Genomic DNA, 20,936 nt, shown 5'->3' with positions numbered 1-20,936 from the left:
GGTGCTCTATTGGATTGAGCTCTGCTGACTGTGGAGGCCATTTGAGTACAGTAAACTCATTGTCATGTTCAAGAAACCAGTCTGAGATGATTTGCACTTTATGACATGGCGCTATATCCTGCTCAAAGTATCCATCAGAAGATGAGTACACTGTGGTCATAGAGGGATGGACATGGTCAGCAACAATACTCAGGTAGGCTGTGGTGTTGACACAATACTCAATTGGAACTAATGGGCCCAAAGTGTGCCAAGAAAATGTCCCCCACACCATTACACCACCAGCACCAGCCTGAACCGCTGATACAAGGCAGGGATTCATGCTTTCATGTTGTTGATGGCAAATTTTGACCCGACCATCCGAATGCTGCAGCAGAAATGGAGACTCATCAGAGCAGACCACGTTTCTCCAATCTTCTATTGTCCAGTGTTGGTGAGCCTGTGTGATTTGTAGCCTCAGTTTCCTGTCCTCAGCTGACAGGAGCGGCACCCGGTGTGGTCTTCTGCTGCTGTAGCCCATCCGCCTCAAGGTTGGACGTGTTGTGTGTTCAGAGATGCTCTTCTGCAGACCTCGGTTGTAACGAGTGCTTATTTGAGTTACTGTTGTCTTTCTATCAGCTGGAACCAGTCTGGCCATTCTCCTCTGACCTCTGGCATCAAAAAGGCATTAGCGCCCACAGAACTGCCGCTCACTGGATATTTTCTCTCTTTCAGGCCATTCTCTGTAAACCCTAGAGATGGTTGTGCGTGTAAATCCCAGTAGATCAGCAGTTTCTGAAATACTCAGAGCAGCCCGTCTGGCACCAACAACCATGCCACGGTTAAAGTCACTTAAATCCCTTACTTCCTCATTTTGATGCTCACTTTGAACTGAAGCAGATCATCTTAACCATGACTGAGTCCGAAACCACCTACTACTCAGTAGGTACTGCATTTGTATTTAAACGTACTACTCGGCCGTTAGAAAAGTACATTCTATACAGTATGAACGTAAAAAGTATGAATGACATACTATCGGACGTACTACATCCGCCATTTTGTCACGGTCACATGACCTACCTGCGTCAATTGCGTCGCTTTACTCCCATTTATGAATTCGCTCGCAGGGGCATCATGGGATAGCACAGCATCCATGCGATACGCACTCCAGAATCTCGCCGGAAGTAGTAAGTCATCCGGGTACTTCTCGCATTCTGATTTTCGATTCTATGAATTCAGACATACTACTCGGCTTACATACTGATTTTAGCGTACTATATAGTATGGAAGTATGCAGTTTCGGATGCAGCCCATGTCTACATGCCCTGAGTTGCCGCCATGTGATTGGCTGATTAGAAATTTGCATTTGGAGCAAGCAGTTGGACAGGTGTACCCAATACTGAATAATAATGAGTGTATGAATATCTACATAAATATATATATATATATATATATATATATATATATATATATATATATATATATATATATATATATATATATATATAAACAACTTACAATTTAATGATTATTGGCATTTTATTGTTTGCATTTAGCATATTTTAAACTGTTTATATTATTGAAATGAATTCAATGAAAGACATGTAGGCACATTACATGAGCAACAAACATGAGTCTTTTACATACAGTATTAAAACAAAACAAGACAAATCATTCATATATATACAAAATCAATATTCAAATCTCAATCTATCTTTCCCACTCGCATAGGCCATCATCAGAACATCAAAGAGAGAAAGCCTGCATATGCAATCACATCTTATTGCATCTCTTTTTGAGTGTTTTTATAAAGCAAGCATGTGTATTAACGCTGCCCCCAACGTGATCCTGTCCCTTTGTTTCTGCATCTGCAACGACATCAGTGATGCATCAGGCGGCAGCCAATGGCACGAGCGTTCTGAAGTTCACGTCCTAAACCAGCATGGCAGTATTTTAGGGGCAGTTTTGCCCAGTGATCACAGAGCAGAGCCTAAAGGAGGAGCTAAAGGTGATAGGCTGAAAAACACGTGTCACGCAATGCGGCCTCGACCCGTCAGAAGACATCACATCTGCCGGAGCATCCATGCAGACGCTCGCCAACACATCCGCTTTCCCTTCCAGACAGACTGCTTGTAATGATGCATGGCGAAATAATAAAAACTAAATACAGACTCATTTTGGTGCACATAGATCGCCTCAGAGTTTGCACAAGTGTTTAAAGGATGACCTTTTTTTAATAAAATAGGCCCATTTTAACACTATTTTAAAGGTAAAAAACGGATTTACCATTTATGAATCCACTTAGCTAATTTCCAGCACTTTCAGCTTAGCTTAGCATAGATCATTGAATTGGATTAGACCATTAGCATCTTGCTCAAAAAGTCGCCTCTGGGTTTACACAAGTGTTTAAAGGATGACTTTTTTAAAAGACTAGGCTCAGATTTACAACTTTCTAGAGGTAAACAGTTGAGATGTACCATTTATGAATCAATTTAGCTGATTTTCCAGCACTTTTACCTTTAGCTTAGCATATATCATTGAATCGGATAAGACCATTAGCATCACACTCAAAAAGATCGCCACTGGGTTACACATCTGTTTAAAATATGACTTATTTTTAAAGAACAGGCTCTTTTGCTCCATATTGGCATGATAGCATCACACAGTTGCTGCTGATTTGTCGGCTGCACATCCATGATGCCAATCTGCCATTCCACTACATTCCAAAGGTGCTCTATTGGATTGAGATCTGGTGACTGTGGAGGCCATTTGAGTACAGTGAACTCATTGTCATGTTCAAGAAACCAGTCTGAGATGATTTGAGCTTTATGATATGGTGCGTTATCCTGCTGGAATTAGCCTTAAGAAGATGAGTACAATTTGGTCATTAAGGGATGGACATGGTCAGCAACAATACTAAGGTAGGCTGTGTAGGTAGTGTAGTGCTGACACAATGCTCTGGTACTAATAAGCCCAAAGTGTGCTCAGAAAATATCCCACACCACCCATAACCTGAACCATTGATACAAGGCAGGATGGATCCATGCTTTCATGTTGCTGATGCTAAATTTTGATCCTACCGAATGTGGCAGCAGAAATCGAGTCTCATCAGATCAGGCAACATTTCTCTAATCTTCAGTTGTCTAATTTTGGTGAGCCTGAATTCAACTGCAGCAGATTGTCCTGACCATCTCTACATGACTAAATGCATTGAGTTGCTGTCTGTCTGTGAGTGTGTGTGTGCATGGGAACAGTTGAAAACATTCATGAGTGTCTGAAATACTTGACCGCTTATGATTTAACACCTTGTTTTACACTAAGTTTGATTTAAAGGTGACCTATTATGCCCCATTTTGCTAATGTAAAATAAATCTCTAATGTCTTTAGAGTCTGTGTGTTTCCGCTCAAAATAATACACAAATAATGTTTTATAACTCTCTAAATTTTGATCCTACCGAATGCAGACGCTCGCCAACACATCCGCTTTCCCTTCCAGACAGACTGCTTGTAATGATGCATGGCGAAATAATGAAAACTAAATACAGACTCATTTTGGTGCACATAGATCGCCTCAGAGTTTACACAAGTGTTTAAAGGATGACCTTTTTTAACAGAATAGGCCCATTTTAACACTATTTTAAAGGTAAAAAAAACGGATTTACCATTTATGAATCCACTTAGCTAATTTCCAGCACTTTTAGCTTAGCTTAGCATAGATCATTGAATTGGATTAGACCATTAGCATCTTGCTCAAAAAGTCGCCTCTGGGTTTACACAAGTGTTTAAAGGATGACTTTTTTAAAAGACTAGGCTCAGATTTACAACTTTTTAAAGGTAAACAGTTGAGATGTACCATTTATGAATCAATTTAGCTGATTTTCCAGCACTTTTACCTTTAGCTTAGCATATATCATTGAATCGGATAAGACCATTAGCATCACACTCAAAAAGATCGCCACTGGGTTACACATCTGTTTAAAGGATGACTTATTTTTAAAGAACAGGCTCTTTTGCTCCATATTGACATGATAGCATCACACAGTTGCGGCAGATTTGTCGGCTGCACATCCATGATGCCAATCTGCCATTCCACTACATTCCAAAGGTGCTCTATTGGATTGAGATCTGGTGACTGTGGAGGCCATTTAAGTACAGTGAACTCATTGTCATGTTCAAGAAACAAGTCTGAGATGATTCACTAAGGTAGGCTGTGTAGGTAGTGTAGTGCTGACACGATGCTCAATTGGTACTAATAAGCCCAAAGTGTGCTCAGAAAATATCCCACACCACTCATAACCTGAACCATTGATACAAGGCAGGATGGATCCATGCTTTCATGTTGCTGATGCTAAATTTTGATCCTACCGAATGTGGCAGCAGAAATCGAGTCTCATCAGATCAGGCAACATTTCTCTAATCTTCAGTTGTCTAATTTTGGTGAGCCTGAATTCAACTGCAGCAGATTGTCCTGACCATCTCTACATGACTAAATGCATTGAGTTGCTGTCTGTCTGTGAGTGTGTGTGTGCATGGGAACAGTTGAAAACATTCATGAGTGTCTGAAATACTTGACCGCTTATGATTTAACACCTTGTTTTACACTAAGTTTGATTTAAAGGTGACCTATTATGCCCCATTTTGCTAATGTAAAATAAATCTCTAATGTCTTTAGAGTCTGTGTATTTCCGCTCAAAATAATACACAAATAATGTTTTATAACTCTCTAAATTTTGATCCTACCGAATGCAGACGCTCGCCAACACATCCGCTTTCCCTTCCAGACAGACTGCTTGTAATGATGCATGGCGAAATAATAAAAACTAAATACAGACTCATTTTGGTGCACATAGATCGCCTCAGAGTTTACACAAGTATTTAAAGGATGACCTTTTTTTAATAAAATAGGCCCATTTTAACACTATTTTAAAGGTAAAAAACGGATTTACCATTTATGAATAGACTTAGCTAATTTCCAGCACTTTCAGCTTAGCTTAGCATAGATCATTGAATTGGTTTAGACCATTAGCATCTTGCTCAAAAAGTCGCCTCTGGGTTTACACAAGTGTTTAAAGGATGACTTTTTTAAAAGACTAGGCTCAGATTTACAACTTTCTAGAGGTAAACAGTTGAGATGTACCATTTATGAATCAATTCAGCTGATTTTCCAGCACTTTTACCTTTAGCTTAGCATATATCATTGAATCGGATAAGACCATTAGCATCACACTCAAAAAGATCGCCACTGGGTTACACATCTGTTTAAAATATGACTTATTTTTAAAGAACAGGCTCTTTTGCTCCATATTGACATGATAGCATCACACAGTTGCTGCTGATTTGTCGGCTGCACATCCATGATGCCAATCTGCCATTCCACTACATTCCAAAGGTGTTCTATTGGATTGAGCTCTGGTGACTGTGGAGGCCATTTGAGTACAGTGAACTCATTGTCATGTTCAAGAAACAAGTCTGAGATGATTTAAGCTTTATGATATGGTGCGTTATCCTGCTGGAATTAGCCTTCAGAAGATGAGTACACTGTCGTCATAAAGGGATGGACATGGTCAGCAACAATACTCAGGTAGGCTGTGTAGGTAGTGTAGTGCTGACACAATGCTCTGGTACTAATGTGTGCCCAGAAAATATCCCACACCACTCATAACCTGAACCATTGATACAAGGCAGGATGGATCCATGCTTTCATGTTGCTGATGCTAAATTTTGATCCTACCGAATGTGGCAGCAGAAATCAAGACTCTTCAGCTGTCTAATTTTGACGAGCCTGAATTCAACTGCAGCAGATTGTCTTGACCATGTCTACATGCCTAAATGCATTGAGTTGCTGCCATGTGATTGGCTGATTAGGAATTAGCATTAACAGGCAGTTGGAAAGGTGTACCTAATAAAGTGGCCGGTGAGTGTTACACAATGTCCTGCTATTGGGTTTAATTGACATCTATTGTATTTAGCACACTCAAAAAGTTACTTTTGCTGCTCGTTTAAGCTACTTATTTAAGCTGAGGTTTTTTTTTTTAGGACAATTTATCCATGTTTAATCCTCCTAAAATGTGTGAAAACTAGGGTTGGGCGTCTAAGCTATAATGCCGATACGCATCTCGATTCAAAGAATACGATACGATATATTAGCGATATATTTGTGACATATTGCGATGCAATACGATACGATTCACACCCATATCACGATACAATGCGATAATTCAGCACTATCTATGGCGCACCATTAGCTTCATCCGCACACCTGATACACTGAGTTGTAGTGTAAGTGTACACATCCGCAAGTCCGTTGCTAAGGCTTACTTTATGTAGGTCGATTAAATTATGCGCCAAAAACAGGTTGACAACACTTGTTAATAAATAAAAAATACATTCTATATTAAAAATATAAGCTGTATCTTGAAAAAACCGATGCATCTCGCAAAAACCAATGCATCTTGATTTGCTTGCAAAATTTCATTCATCCTCTGCTGCTCTACCGATGCACTCGCATAGTGCACGCGCATGACCGCGTATCGATACATATCGGTTAATCTTCCCATCCCTAGTAAAAACGTTAAAAGTTAACTTAATTGATTTGTGTTTGGAGAACAAATGTGTGGAAACCAGTATTTTTTTACAGTGTAGATGGGACAGGCATGAAGCTGGCAGACAAATATTGCGTGCAGAAAGAGGAAGTTGTTGCCTGAGGCTTTGCCCACTTCCTGTTCAGCAGCACGCATGTGTTCACAGCAAAACCTTTCAAATGGTTTCGGTGTACATCTCGACTCAGCAGAAATGCCATGTTATCACTACCCATGAGTCGGACAAACTCTGAGACTCAAGTCACGACTTAATCGTGTTCCAAAAACAATTCACAGCTTTATTTGATCATTTAAAACAGAACAACATACAGTACATTCATCAGCATCATCACATTATCAATAAAAAAAAAGCATTAGAAAACAACACGTACATTAGACTCACTAAAATCTTCATGCAATTGCACACGGTTAACATCTAAAGTGTTGGGAGTCTCTCAGACGAGATGATATGAAATCATAATGAAAATACAAGGTCCTCCAACGATAAAGTGTCTAACACAAAAAGAGTAGTATTGAATACCTCAGAGACTCTCCTCAATTGCATATCAGAACTAAAACCACCATTGTGCATTGGGCTGTGCTTTCAATAGTCGAATGGTACATCTCTAACGCAGAGCTCCTTCCCTTTAACACATTATGGCTCGGAGATTTCCTCCATATTTCCTCATGCATTGAGAAAAGCCTACAACTTGAGTAACTGAGACTCTGGTGCATGTACAATATCAACTATCGAAACTAAAGCCACAAGAATTCCCCTCCAGAAACCCCACTGAGAGCTAAACTAAAGCAAGAGAGTCCTGAAGTAGAAACCCGGTGCTGTGATTTTAGATCCAGAAACGGTGACAGAGTCTGAAATTGCATATTCAGTTTGGCTTGGGTGTCTCTCCGTGTCATTTCGGAGTGTGTTTGTGTGTCTTCATATCGCAGGTTCTTGGCGAACTTTCTCCGTCATCTGTTTGGCGCTGTAATAGGACAGGCTGAGACCCATGATGGCCAGCATCATGGCGATCTGGTTGACGGAGCGGTCATGCACCGGGGCCTGGACTTCTCCTGCTACCTGCCGCTGAAAACAGACGGAAAAATATAATACATATTAAAATTTTTTTAATTACAATTCAAATATTTATATTAATATTGACAATAATAACAACAACAACAACAACAACAATAATAATACAAATACATAAAAAATAAAATACATTAAAATAAATAAAAATAAACAAAAAAAACTGAATCAAACAACTAAAAAAACAAACAGTAAAAAATTAAAAAGGTAAAATTAAATTTGAATAAATGTTATAAATTATTAAATTAAATTAAACAAAAAAAATACAAATTAGAAAGAAAAAAGAAAATAAAGAAAAACAATCAATATTAATATATTAATATAAATTTCTAAACAATCATAAAAATAAATAAATATTTTAAAAAAGCAAATTAACAAATAAAAACAAAAATAAACAAATAAAAAAGTAAAACTAAATTAAACATATAAAAATAAACAAATAGAATTAATAAATAATTATAAAATAAACAAATATCTAAATAAATAAATAATAAATCTTTTAAATGTTTAAATACATTTTTTAAATGTTAAAAATAAATAAATTAAAAACACAAAAATACAAAGATATAAAAAAGAAGAGTAAGAAATAAAAGAAATAAAATGGATAAGCAAATAAAAATAAATTAACAAATAAAAATAAATAAATAAACAAATAAAATGAATAAAATAATAATTTTTAAAAACGTTAAAAAAAATCAATATGAAAAAATATATAAAAACAAAAATATTATAAAAATAACTTAAATAAAAATGAATAAAAAATTGACATTAACATGTTTACAAAAATAAAAAAATTTTAAAAACACAACATTTATAATGCAATATATTTCATTTACAAGGATCATCAATAATTTCCAATGAATTTCGGGCAATACTCTGACTTCCTTTTAAAACCACAGTGCTTTGCTTGTGGGTTAAATGAAATCATTAAATATTTATAGCTTATAAAGCCATGTTCAGAAAGCAGGAGAGGAATTTCACACTGCCTGTTAGCAATCAAAAAACACATGACGGCTATAAAAGACTCAATGGCAACACGCAATAAAGTTAGGTTTTTCACATTAGGGTTTTATTTAAAAATATATAATTGCATGGGGGCGGCACGGTGGCTCAGTGTTTAGCAATCACTGGTTCGAGTCCCGGCTGGGTTAGTTGGCATTTCTGTGTGGAGTTTGCATGTTCTCCCCGTGTTGGCGTGGGTTTCCTCCGGGTGCTCCTGTTTCCCCCACAGTCCAAACACATAAACACAGTCCAATTCATGCACAATAGGTGAATTGGGTAAGGGTAGGACATCCACTGTGTAAAACATATGCTGGATAAGTTGGCGGTTCATTACGCTGTGCTGACCCCTGATTAATAAAGGGACTAAGCTGAAAAGAAAATGAACGACTGAGTATTGGATTGACTCATGTACTACTTTACAATATTAATAATGCAAGATGTCAATATTAAATTTAACAACGTCATATTTTTGAGGTGGCACCCCTGCCTGAGGGCCGAAAGCTAGAACATGGTGTAATTTTAATGAAATTACAAACACAACTGGATATGCAGCATTATGACAGCATAAGCGGATAAAAGAGTCAAACAAATGACTCACATCCAGCACTCATGCACATCCACCACAATCCTATCTCAAGAAGCTGACAAGTGTTAAGACGGTTTAACAAGTCTCTGTGCAATAATAATTAAAGCAAGCAGGTTTAGAAGCGTCTAAGAATAGTAAGAGGATAAATCTGCTTAAGATTATGAACATTAAGTGCTTAATGAATATTGTGCTTTTTAAAAGGAAGTCCGAGTCTTGCACGCAATTCAATTGCATTGCATTGTATTATATATATATATATATATATATATATATATATATATATATATATATATATATATATATATATATATATGTGTGTGTGTGTGTGTGTGTGTGTGTGTGTTTGTTTATTATTTATTTATTTTGTATTTCTTTGCATTTACTTTGTATTTTATTTATTTGTTTGTTTATTTAGTATTTATATTTGTTTATTTTTTGACCATTTGTTTACATTTTTTTATTATAATTTATTTTTTAATAATTTTTATTTATTTATTTATTGGCGTTTATCTTTTTCATTTATTTTTGTTTGTATTTATTTATTTGTTTACTTAATATTTATTTATCCTTTATTTATTTATTCAATATTATTTACTTATTTGTTTTGTTTTTATATTATTTATTTTTTATTTATCTTTTTATCTATTTAGATATATTTTTCATTTACTTAGTGTTTATAATGAATTATTTATTATTATTTTTTTGCTATTTATTCATCGTATTTATTTTGTATTTATTTATTAGTTTACAGTGTATTTATTTATCTTTTATTTATTTATTTTTATCCAGCATTATATTTATTCGTTAGTTTTTTTTTCATTTTTATTATTTACTTAGTATTTGTAATTTATTTTTATTAATTATTTATGCTATTTATTCATTTAGTATCATATTTATTTATTTTTTTATTTATTATATATATTTTTCTTTTTATTAATTTATTTTGTATTTATTTATTTATTTGTTAGTTTACTTAGTATTTATTTTTATTTCATTTATTTTTTACTTGTTTTTATTTTATTTATCTTGTTTATTTATGCATGTTTTTATAATTTATTTTTATTTATTACATTTTTTATTTGTTTAGTTATTAATCATTTATTTTCTATTTATTTTTATTTATTTATTTATTCATCTTTATTCACTTTGTATTTATTTATTTATCATTTATTTATCTTTTTTGTTTAATACTATTTATTTATCAGTTTGTTTAATTATATTTATCTTTTTATTTATTCATTTTTTATTTATTTGCTTGTTTGTTTACTTTGTATTAATTTATTTGTTATTTTTTCATTTATTTATATTTTTATTTATTTTTTGTATTTATTTTTATTTTTTATACTTTTTTTTATTAAAGTAATTGTTTTTTTCATTAATTAAGACATTAGGCAGGGATTTTTTAGGATAATTAAAACAAATAAGAAACAAACACTTTCTATTGTTTGTTAAGCATCAAAAAGAACGTTCAACCAGACTGAAGCTGCAGAATGATCTGTAATGTCCTTGGATTTTAATCTAATGTGAATATTTGCCAGTTAGAAGCTTGAAATAGAGTTTCATAGTAGTTAAAAGTAAGATAGTTCAATCTTCATATGCAGTACAATAAACAATGATGTAGATGTCTATTGGGGAAAAAGTAGGTGGATTAATGCTGACCAATGGTGACACAACGAAAATCAAACAAACAAATCAGAGATATTCCTACACCCCAATACTAAAGCAATAATTAATATATTTGTGACTCAAGACTGAATCATCTAAATCACATTTCAGAAAAGTTACATCTAAAATGAATTGAGATATTAACTTGTTTACCACTGTTTCCCCCCTGCGGCTTTCATGCTATTTTGATGAAGTGCTGAGAATTACACAGAGCTCATGAGGGATGAATCTAAACTGGTATTTCCCACAAGCACGCAGCCTTCATTCAGCTCTCCACGCACATTGTTCATATAATTAGAGTTCAGTTGCTTTTAGCTGTGAGGAATGCAGCGGGGGAAAGCCTCTCCGGCACCAGTCTGAGCTCTTCACTGGACATTCACACCTCTTAAACCAACTAGCATTACTTTCTCTGGGTAAAAGCCATTATGCAAGTGTCGCAGTAAAAATTGCTGGGTTCCATGCAATCGATTTGTGTAGGGACAACATGAAGGAATTAAGTTAACTTAGCAGTTTTTACAAATGTAGGTGGATTGAACATGAGAAAAAAAAAAAGAATTCTGTTGTTTTGGCTTATTTAATACAAGTAGTTTGATCAATCAGCAAACGTCATTTTTTTGAGTGTTGCATGCATTTAATAAATAAATAAATAAATAAATAAAAAATACAAATTACATTTTGTAATTATTTATTTTTTTAATTCATTTTTATTTTTAAATAAATATAACAAATATAATACAATTCTATAAATAAATTAAAATAAAATACTGTAAAAACAAACAAAAAAAACAATGATAATAAATCAATCATTTAAAACAAATAAAATAAAAACAAATAAACAAATAAAAACTAAACAAAAATACAAATTAAATTTTCTGATGGGAATGAGAAAGAATCGATTTATTTATCTGTTTTAATGAATTTATTTTAAATAAATAAATATGAATATAAAATAAATTTTAAATAAATAAATAATAAATTTTTTTCAGCTTGAAATAGTTTCATTGTAGTTAAAAGTAAGCTCAGATTGCTCAGTCTTCATATGCAGTGCAACGAACAATGATGTCTATTGGACCAAGTAGGCTGATAATGATTATTGCTGACCAATGGTGACGAAGCAGCTTTATTGTTTTATACATTTATTTTTTATATTTAAATAAATAAATATAAATCTGAAACAAATACAAAAATTGTTTAAATCAATAAATTTCTAAAAATGTTTTAAAAAAAAAACTATTATGACTAGGAACAAATAAAAATGTAAATCAACCAACCAATGAATCAATCGAATCAATAAATAAATAATACAAATTACATTTTGTGACATGTGAATGAGCCATAACAATAAAACCACTTTTTTTTATAAATTAATTTTATTTTTAAATAATATAAATCTAAAATAAATTAAAAAATACTTTAAAATAAATAAAGTTTTTAAAAGTGTAAAAAATGAAACAATGATAAACAAATACATTTTAAATAAATAAAAAGTTTAATGAAAATAAATAAATGAAATCAAATTATTAAATAAATAAAACAGAAAAAAGAAATAGTAAATAAATAAAATGTCAATAAAAAACAAGTATAAATTAAAAAATGAAAAGTAAATAAATAAAAATAAATATATAAATGTTTCTACATGCATTAGAATGTGTCCATCAAATAGACGGTCATACATTCAGGGTATCAATTTATAAATCTCTTTTTAGAATAAAAATCCTGATTTGTAAGCTTATATTTATATATAACTCAAAATACAAATGAAATGCATGTAGTATAAATCTCTTTTATATCTTATAAGTGGAGTAAGTCACAATAAGTGTTGCATCATTTTTACATAAATACGTCTGTTATACTAAATATCAATGAATCATTTTAATTTCACATTTTTAAAAAATAAATAAATAAAATAATAATAATAATAATAATAATAATAATATTATTATTATTATTAGGAGCAATTCCGATAGGACCAACGCAACATTGGTGCTCGATCCCTAATAATAATATTAATAACAACAACAATAATAGGAGCAATACCGATAGTACCAATGCAACATTGGTGCTCAATCCCTAATTATAATAATAATAATAATAATAATAATAATAATAATAATAATAATAATAATAATAATAAACGGAGCAATTCCGATAGGACCAACGCAACATTGGTGCTCAATCCCTAATAATAATTTACTGTTAATGTAGTTGTACTACCACCTACTATAGAATTACCGCTACAGATACATTAAAGCATTTACTATAGTAGTTTTTAAAGCATCATTGTATTTACTATATTTTACTACATTACTTTTTTAATGTGGCATTAAAGCACAGTTTAGCAGTATTTAACATGCTTTGCATGTATATAAAAATCTTAAGTTCATTTAATGACACAGACACCAAAATGTCAAACAAAATGTAAACAACAGAGTCTATTTTTGCTTGCTTTGTCTAAATAATTAGTTGTTTCTTCATTTCGAAGGAAGTTTTGAGTTCTGAAAGCTACAGTACGCCTTCAACAGCACAATCAACTCTTTCATCTCAATAGACAGAGGAACATTCGGCTCCAGATTTCAATAAGCAACACAAAAGTGGTTCACATTCAACAAGAGTTAAAAAGATTTGAACAAATGCACACCTGCAAAAGACGGAAGTATCCAGGAGTCAGTCTGCCCAGTCTGATGATCATCGCTGCAGGGTTTTTTGTATTCACCACACGACCAAACTGAAGCTCCTTATGGACGTTTAAGCCAAAAGCCTGAACCTGCACACCAAAAAGAACGAGTCAATTAAAAAAACAAGTAATAATAATTCAATAATAAGAGATTAAAGTCCAACTTCAATAGCCATTCCGACTTAAAAACAGCATGACTGTTTGAGAAGAACGATTTGGTCCTTGCAATGTTTAAAAGAACACTGTTTTGTCATGAACCAAAAGCAAAAAGAACGAGTCAGTTATTAAAAATATAATACTAATAATAATATTAATAATAATGCAATTATAAGAGATTAACGACCAACTTCACCAGCCAAGAAGCAAGAAGGTTGCTGGGTCACTGGTTCGACCCTTGGCTCAGATGGCGTTTGCTTGTTCTCCCCGAGTTCGCGTGGGTTTGCTCCACACACAGTCCAAAGACATGCGGTACAGGTGAATTGGGAAGGCTAAATTGCCCGTAGTGTATGAGTGTGTGTGTGTGGATGTTTCCCAGAGATGGGTTACAGCTGAAAGGGCATCCGCTGCGTAAAAACGTGCTGGAAAGTTGGTGGTTCATTGCGCTGTGGCAACCCTGGATTAATAAAGGGACTAAGCCGACAAGAAAATAAATGAATGAATAAATGAACACTGTTTTGTCATAAACCAAAAGCAAAAATAATGAGTTAATTATTAAAAATATAATAATAATATTATTAATAATTCAATTATAAGAGATTAACAACCAACTTCACCAGCCACTCAGACTTAAAAACAGCACGTCTGCTTTTCAGATGAATGATTTGGTCCTTGCAATATTTAAAAGAACATTGTTTTGTCGGTGCTAGTAGCCTAGTGGTACTGCGCACTGACATATAGCACCAACGTGCTCATGGCAACCCGAGTTCGATTCCCGGCTTGAGGTCCTTTGATGATCCTTCCCCCCTCTCTGCTCCCAATGCTTTCGTGTCTGAATTCTCTACTGTCCGGCCATAATAAACGGTGAAAAATCCCCCCTAATAAAACATGACAAAACGATGTTCTATTTTTAAATAAACAAAAAGCAAAAGAACAAGACAATTATTCAACATATAACAATAATAATAATAATAATGATAATAATAGTAATAATAATGATAATAATAATAATAATAATAGTAATAATAATAGTAATATTAGTAATAATAATGATAATAATAATGATAATAATAATAATAATAATAATGATAATTATAATAATAATGATAATAATAATAATAATAATAATAATGATAATAATAGTAACAATAGTAATAATAATAATAATAATAATAATAATAATAACAATAATAATAATAATAATAATAATAATAATTAAATAATAGGAGATTAACATCCAACTTCACCAGCCATTTTGACTTAAAAACAGCACATCTGCTTTTCAGAAGAATGATTCAGTCCTTGCAATGTTTAATAGAACGTTGTTGTCAAACCAAAAAGCAAAAAGAATGAGTCAATTATTTAAAATATAATAATAATAATAATAATAATAATAATAATAATAATATTTCAATAATAATAGATTAACATCCAACTTCACCAGCCATTTAGACTTAATAACAGCACGTCTGCTTTTCAGAAGAATGATTTGGTCCTTGCAATGTTTAAAAGAACACTGTTTTGTCATAAACCAAAAGCAAAAAGAACGAGTCGGTTATTAAAAATATAATAATAATAATAATAATAATAATTCATTAACAAAAGATTAACAACCAACTTCACCAGCCATTCTGGCTTAAAAATAGCACGTCTGCTTTTCAGAAGAATGATTCGGTCTTTGTAATATTTAAAAGAACACTGTTTTGTCATAAACCAAAAGCAAAAAGAGTGAGTCAATTATTTAAAATATAATAATAATAATAATAATAATAATAATAATAATAATTCAATAATAAAAGATTAACAACCAACTTCACCAGCCATTCGGGCTTAAAAATAGCTTTTCAGAAGATCAATTTGGTCCTTGCAATGTTTAAAAGAACACTGTTTTGTCAAACCAAAAATGACGGATGCACACAGAAGGGAACACTTCTAGCCGAAGGCAAAATCCAACTGCAAGCTTGATCAGAAAAACCCGTCCGTCTGACAGTAATCTGTTGTCTGAAAACACATACTGTGCTGGTTTGAACCAGACCTACTCTGAAACGCTTAATGGGAAACATAAGCGACTTCATACAAAGGCATCATTTCTTCACGAACATCAATGTAAAGTCAACGGACTCTCGTCGTTTTGTACAAGTCTGAGTTCAAACTACACTTGGAAAGCAAAGGCAGACACATGTCTATGATGCATCTACCAACCTTGCAGCAATTGCACGCTTGTTCAGGGAACGAAAGGTGACTCCGCTGAAGTTCCTCCAAGCAAAATCCACACACAGCTGGAATGGAAAAACCAGTTAGCTGCTAAACAGCATTTCTAGCTGCTGGAGTTGGGTTTTAAACAGCAGAACGACTGCAAACGTGAGCGTCCGGCGAATAAAGAAGAGGAAGTTTTCCCAGGAGCTCCGCCCTTTTATACAACCTGATCTCTGGCGATGAGATTGGTGGATTGTGTTGCTCTATCTCTCTCTCTCTCTCTCTCTCATGCACAGCTGTCAGATCGCATCATGCGCTTTTTGGCTTGCATATGTACACGCCTACTTCGCCAAGCACCATAAAACTGTGGTATCGAGGCCCTCAGAGACTTCAGTTTCACTCAGTTGACCACAACAATCTGGGTGAACAAGAACGTGTTCAATAAGCGTGCAAACCGAAACAGCCCCACTGTCATTTCATCAAAAGTAACATACAGATTTTCTTATGCAACATGTAGTGAAATCCTCCATTAGCAAGCGCATTACTCTTCTACATCCCATGCCGTACGGCTGCATGTCAGTGTTTTGGTTACGTAAGCTTATTCCCCTTCACTGCTCTGAATTACAGAATGCATCACTGCAGATTGTCCAAAGAGTGATGTAACGAAAGGTCAACTCGTCGAGGAGGGATGACCTGATTCAGCAGGGGTCTGCACTGCGCTTCCAATTTGCCATTATTTTGAGGTAATCTTCAATCGAGGGCACAGAAAACAGCTTCTCTGAGGCCAAAGAGTCCAGCTTCCCCTCAATTAAAAATAAGTTTGGAAAGCAGAGGAGGAAATACCACAGCCTGTCTAGGGGGCCTTCAAATATTCACAATGGAGGACTTACAAAGGATGGGAACCGCTAAAAATCGGCTTTTGCTTTTTTGAAGCATGGCCTAGAGGAAATGAAGATTTCTTCCCATCTGTTGAGGGAGAAAATATTAATTTCTCATGGTTTTCTGGTGTACATTTTAATTAAGCTTTATTAAACCTGTAGGCCCTGTCCACAATGCAGTTTTTCTACACAGTGTGTCAGGGCCGGAGCAAGCTGAACTGCCGCTCTAGGCAGAGGAAGATCACGAAAACGAAAAATTGTGAAACGAAAGTGACCGGTTATGAAAATGAAGTGAGGTTTTGCGGAGCTCTATTCTGCCGCCCTATGCATGGATATAACTGAGAATGCGCGGGTGCTGAGGGAGGGAGGTGTCGCGGACACCGCGCTCTCTATTCTGCCGCCCTATACGTGGATATAACAGAAGACGCGCGGGTGCTGATGGAGGTGTCGATGACGCCGCCCTCTCTATTCTTGCGTCTATGCGCGAATATATCTGAGGACGTGGGTGGTGAGGGAGGTGCCGCGGACATAACCGAGGACGAGGGGGGTAAGGGAGGTGTCGCGGATGCCTCCCTCTCTATACTGCCGCCCTAGGTGGCCGCCTAGGTTGCCTCTATGGACGCGCCGGCCCTGCAGTTTGTCCACACGAAAACGCAGTATAAAGTGACTGAAACCAAAACTTTCTGAAGTTCTAGGTCCAATGTGGTCAGATGGACACTACAACCAAAGTTTTTCCCTTATGACATCAGCATGCATGCTGTTGTCTTCTTTCTGGTTAACACCGCCACCCAGATAGCATTCAAATGTTGGCCACTCTAGGCAGTTTTGCGGCACTGGTGGTCTTCCTGTGGCCCAGACAAAATGAATGCGAGCCTGAAGTGGCCCACATGTACAATGGCAAAGGGGGGCCAAAGATTCAAATTCATATATGAGCCATTTAAAGGGCACATAGTTTACCCCCTTTTTTAAGACTTAATATCATGGTCCTTCTGAGTGTGCCAGTTTAGGTGAGAGGGTTCTGGCTGCAGACCTGGGGCCTCATGTACGAAGACTTGCGTGGAAATCATACTAAAACATTGCGTACGCACAAAGCTGTAAATGTGCGTGAAAAAAAATTCAGATGTATGAAACACTGCGTACGCCGAATCTCACGCATATTCTTTTGTACATCCGAATGAACGTGAAACTGAGCGCAACATGCACGAGCACAAAACCCCTCCCTGGCTCCTCCCCCGTATGAATATGCAAATGAATCTACTTTGGCAAAACCAAGCAAAGGCAAAAGCAAGCAAAAAGACAAACTTTGAACAGAATGTGAATTGGAGGTGCTGCTTTCGGAGGTAGACCGGAGAAAAGCGATGTTATTTACAAGTTTGTTCTCCGGAATTAACAACAAAAGAAAAAAATAGAGTGGGAGAGTTTAGCTGATGCGGTTAACACAGTTAAGTCTGAACATCGCACTGAGTGAATTAAAAAAGAAATAGTGTGATTTATAGGTGTAAAATGTTGCAATACCCTTAACAGTTTCAGTGGCGCAGCTCGTAAGACGCATGTCATCATGTTTTGACACGTTCGAGCATGAACTTGGTTCGAATCCAGCGTCAGATGAACCATATCAGATTTTGCCAACTATTTATCACGAGGAAGACAAGTAGGAATCATTAATAAGTCTGTGCATCATATTTTATTTGCACATTTATTGAATGGAAATGTTACTGATTCAAGCATGCAAATTCATCTTCAGATGGTGTCTTTATAGCAATTTGTGTGCGGTAGATAGCTCAGATTACATTGGGAAAACAGGCGACCGCTGCAAATTGTGCTTTAATGTTTAGCTGCTCAACTGTATGGTATGGAAACCTTATATACCTGCTAGATCAACCCGTCTCATACAGCTGCCATTGCAAGGCTCAGACACTTTGTAGAGAGGAATTTAACAACTGCCTCTAGGAGTCGCCAATGGAAATAAAACAGACACGCACAAAAAAATGTGCGCACGCCTGCCAGAAAGCTGCCGTGAAGCTGCGCACATTCCCACGTTCAGTTCATTGTTAGTAAATCCAAACGTGAGTGATTCTGAGCGTGAAACCTGGCGTACGCAAAGTTTTTATGCATGCGCAGCGTTGATACATGAGGCCCCTGGTGCAGTGCAATCTGGGCTGCATCTGATGCTTTTTAATGGGCTCACCTAACCCCACCCCTAACCCTACCCGTCACAGTGATGTCACTAGCTCCATTTGAGTGCATTGTGTCTGACATTGCATCGCTGAGTGATGCAGTCTCAGCTTGCATCTTAAAGGCTGCATCCAAATTCTATTGGTTTAGGTTCAGTTCAACACACATTTCAGATGTTTTTATTATAATTTGTTAAAAGTGTCATGTTGGGGCGTGTACACAGCTCGCTGTTTTAGGGGCGTGTTGCTTCACATGAAAATTAGTTTCGACTTACCGCCTAATGTAACAAGGGGTGGAGCCAAGAGCTCCCACGCTCTGTGTTTCGCAACAAACAGGCAGACAGAGAGAAGCAACATGAGTCAGAGGAACAGCATTCAGCCGTTCATGTATGACTCGGACACAGACCAAGCAGAGAGTACACAATCATTTGTGTCTCTGTATAGTTTTACAGCCAACTGTGTGCTAGTTTCAAGTGTCGAGCTTGGACTAATAACCACGCACACTGAATTAACTTTCACTGAAGCATCAGATGCGCCACTCAGAGCAGTGACATGGCACACCAGACACGCAAATTTGCATGTAATTTAAAATAAAACTATTCAGATGGAGCTCTGTGACGCGGCAGACATATGAAGTGTCCCGAATCATGGCTGGGTGCCGCAGACAGCCGCTGACTTGAAGCGCCGTTGTGTGTACCCTGGGAGAAACCTATGTTTAGAAATCTAAAATGCATGGTGCTGCATGTCGCTTTTGGTGTGCGACCTGCAGGCAAGTTCGTTATTTTATTTCTAATGGAGGAATGCACACGTGAGACAACGCACTCCAGCACTTTCCAGCATCACCTAGTTAAGATCACAGGGAGCTTTTGTGACCGCGAGAAATGCAAATGGCTGAAGTTTAAGGTAGACGCAATGAAAAATACACGTTTGCAAACCTACCTAAAGTTACAAACAATTATTCTTATTAAACAATTATGTTTATTATATAAACATAGGTGCCCTTTAGCATATGAAATAAACAAACAATAACTTTTAAACTAGTATTTAAAGGGCACCTATGGTGAAAAATCTACTTTTTAAGCTGTTTGGACAGACATGTAAGTATAGTGTATAGATCGTCATATTGGGGTTATATACACACACACAGTCCTTTTTTTTCAATTTAACAACATTTAAAAATGGTGGACCAATTGGAGCGGTTTTCAGAGCGACCGCAACTTGACGTAGGAGTGCGGTAGGACAGCGAGATCATTTAGAAAACACATCAGCGAAAAAACTCGACACAGAGGAACATATTAACCTACTGCCAGCTAGCACTTCAGAAGTGTGACTGCAGAGCAACACAAAGAGCATGTAGAAGCATAAATGCACGACTACGAACAAGACAAGCGCCCTGGGTCACGCCGATCACTCGACACAGAAGTATAAACAAAGCTTAAGCTGATTCCCAGACTAACATTCAATGATCAACTGATCCTAAAACATATCCAACACACATCCATCCAACATTTTAAATGTCTTAAAATAAACACCAGTAATGTTTTCCATCTAATCTTAGAGATATAAATATCTCTTTATCTTTTCTTTGCATATACAGTTGAAGTCAGAATTATTAGCCCCCCTGAATTATTAGACCGCTTGTTTATTTTTTCCCCAATTTCTGTTTAACGGAGAGAAGACTTATTCAACACATTTCTAAACATAATACTTTTAATAACTCATTTCTAATAACTGATTTATTTTATCTTTGCCATGATGACAGTAAATAATATTTTACTAGATATTTTTTAAGACACTTCTATACAGCTTAAAGTGACATTTAAAGGCTTAACTAGGTTAATTAGGTCAACTAGGCAGGTTAGGGTAATTAGGCAAGTTATCGTATAACGATGGTTTGTTCTGTAGATTATCGAGAAAAAAAACTATAGCTTAAAGGGGCTAATAATTTTGTCCCTAAAATGGTG

At 35.3% G+C, this 20,936-nt stretch overlaps 1 long non-coding RNA gene across 2 annotated transcripts in view; it reads right to left on the bottom strand.

Annotated features, from left to right (window-relative positions):
- Positions 1-6,827: 6,827 nt before the first annotated feature.
- Positions 6,828-20,936, bottom strand: part of si:ch73-52f24.4 — a 23,165-nt gene continuing 9,056 nt past the window's right edge. The window contains 3 exon segments of one of the 2 annotated variants that reach the window (NR_170113.1): positions 6,828-7,638; positions 13,533-13,658; positions 15,927-16,128. This is a non-coding gene — a long non-coding RNA (si:ch73-52f24.4). 2 annotated transcript variants of the gene reach the window in all.

The sequence above is a fragment of the Danio rerio genome, chromosome 16 (assembly GCF_049306965.1).
Source record: "Danio rerio strain Tuebingen ecotype United States chromosome 16, GRCz12tu, whole genome shotgun sequence".
Lineage (NCBI taxonomy): Eukaryota > Metazoa > Chordata > Actinopteri > Cypriniformes > Danionidae > Danio > Danio rerio.
The sequence above is the reverse complement of the archived record's forward strand: the minus strand, read 5'-3'. Positions and strand labels throughout refer to the sequence as shown.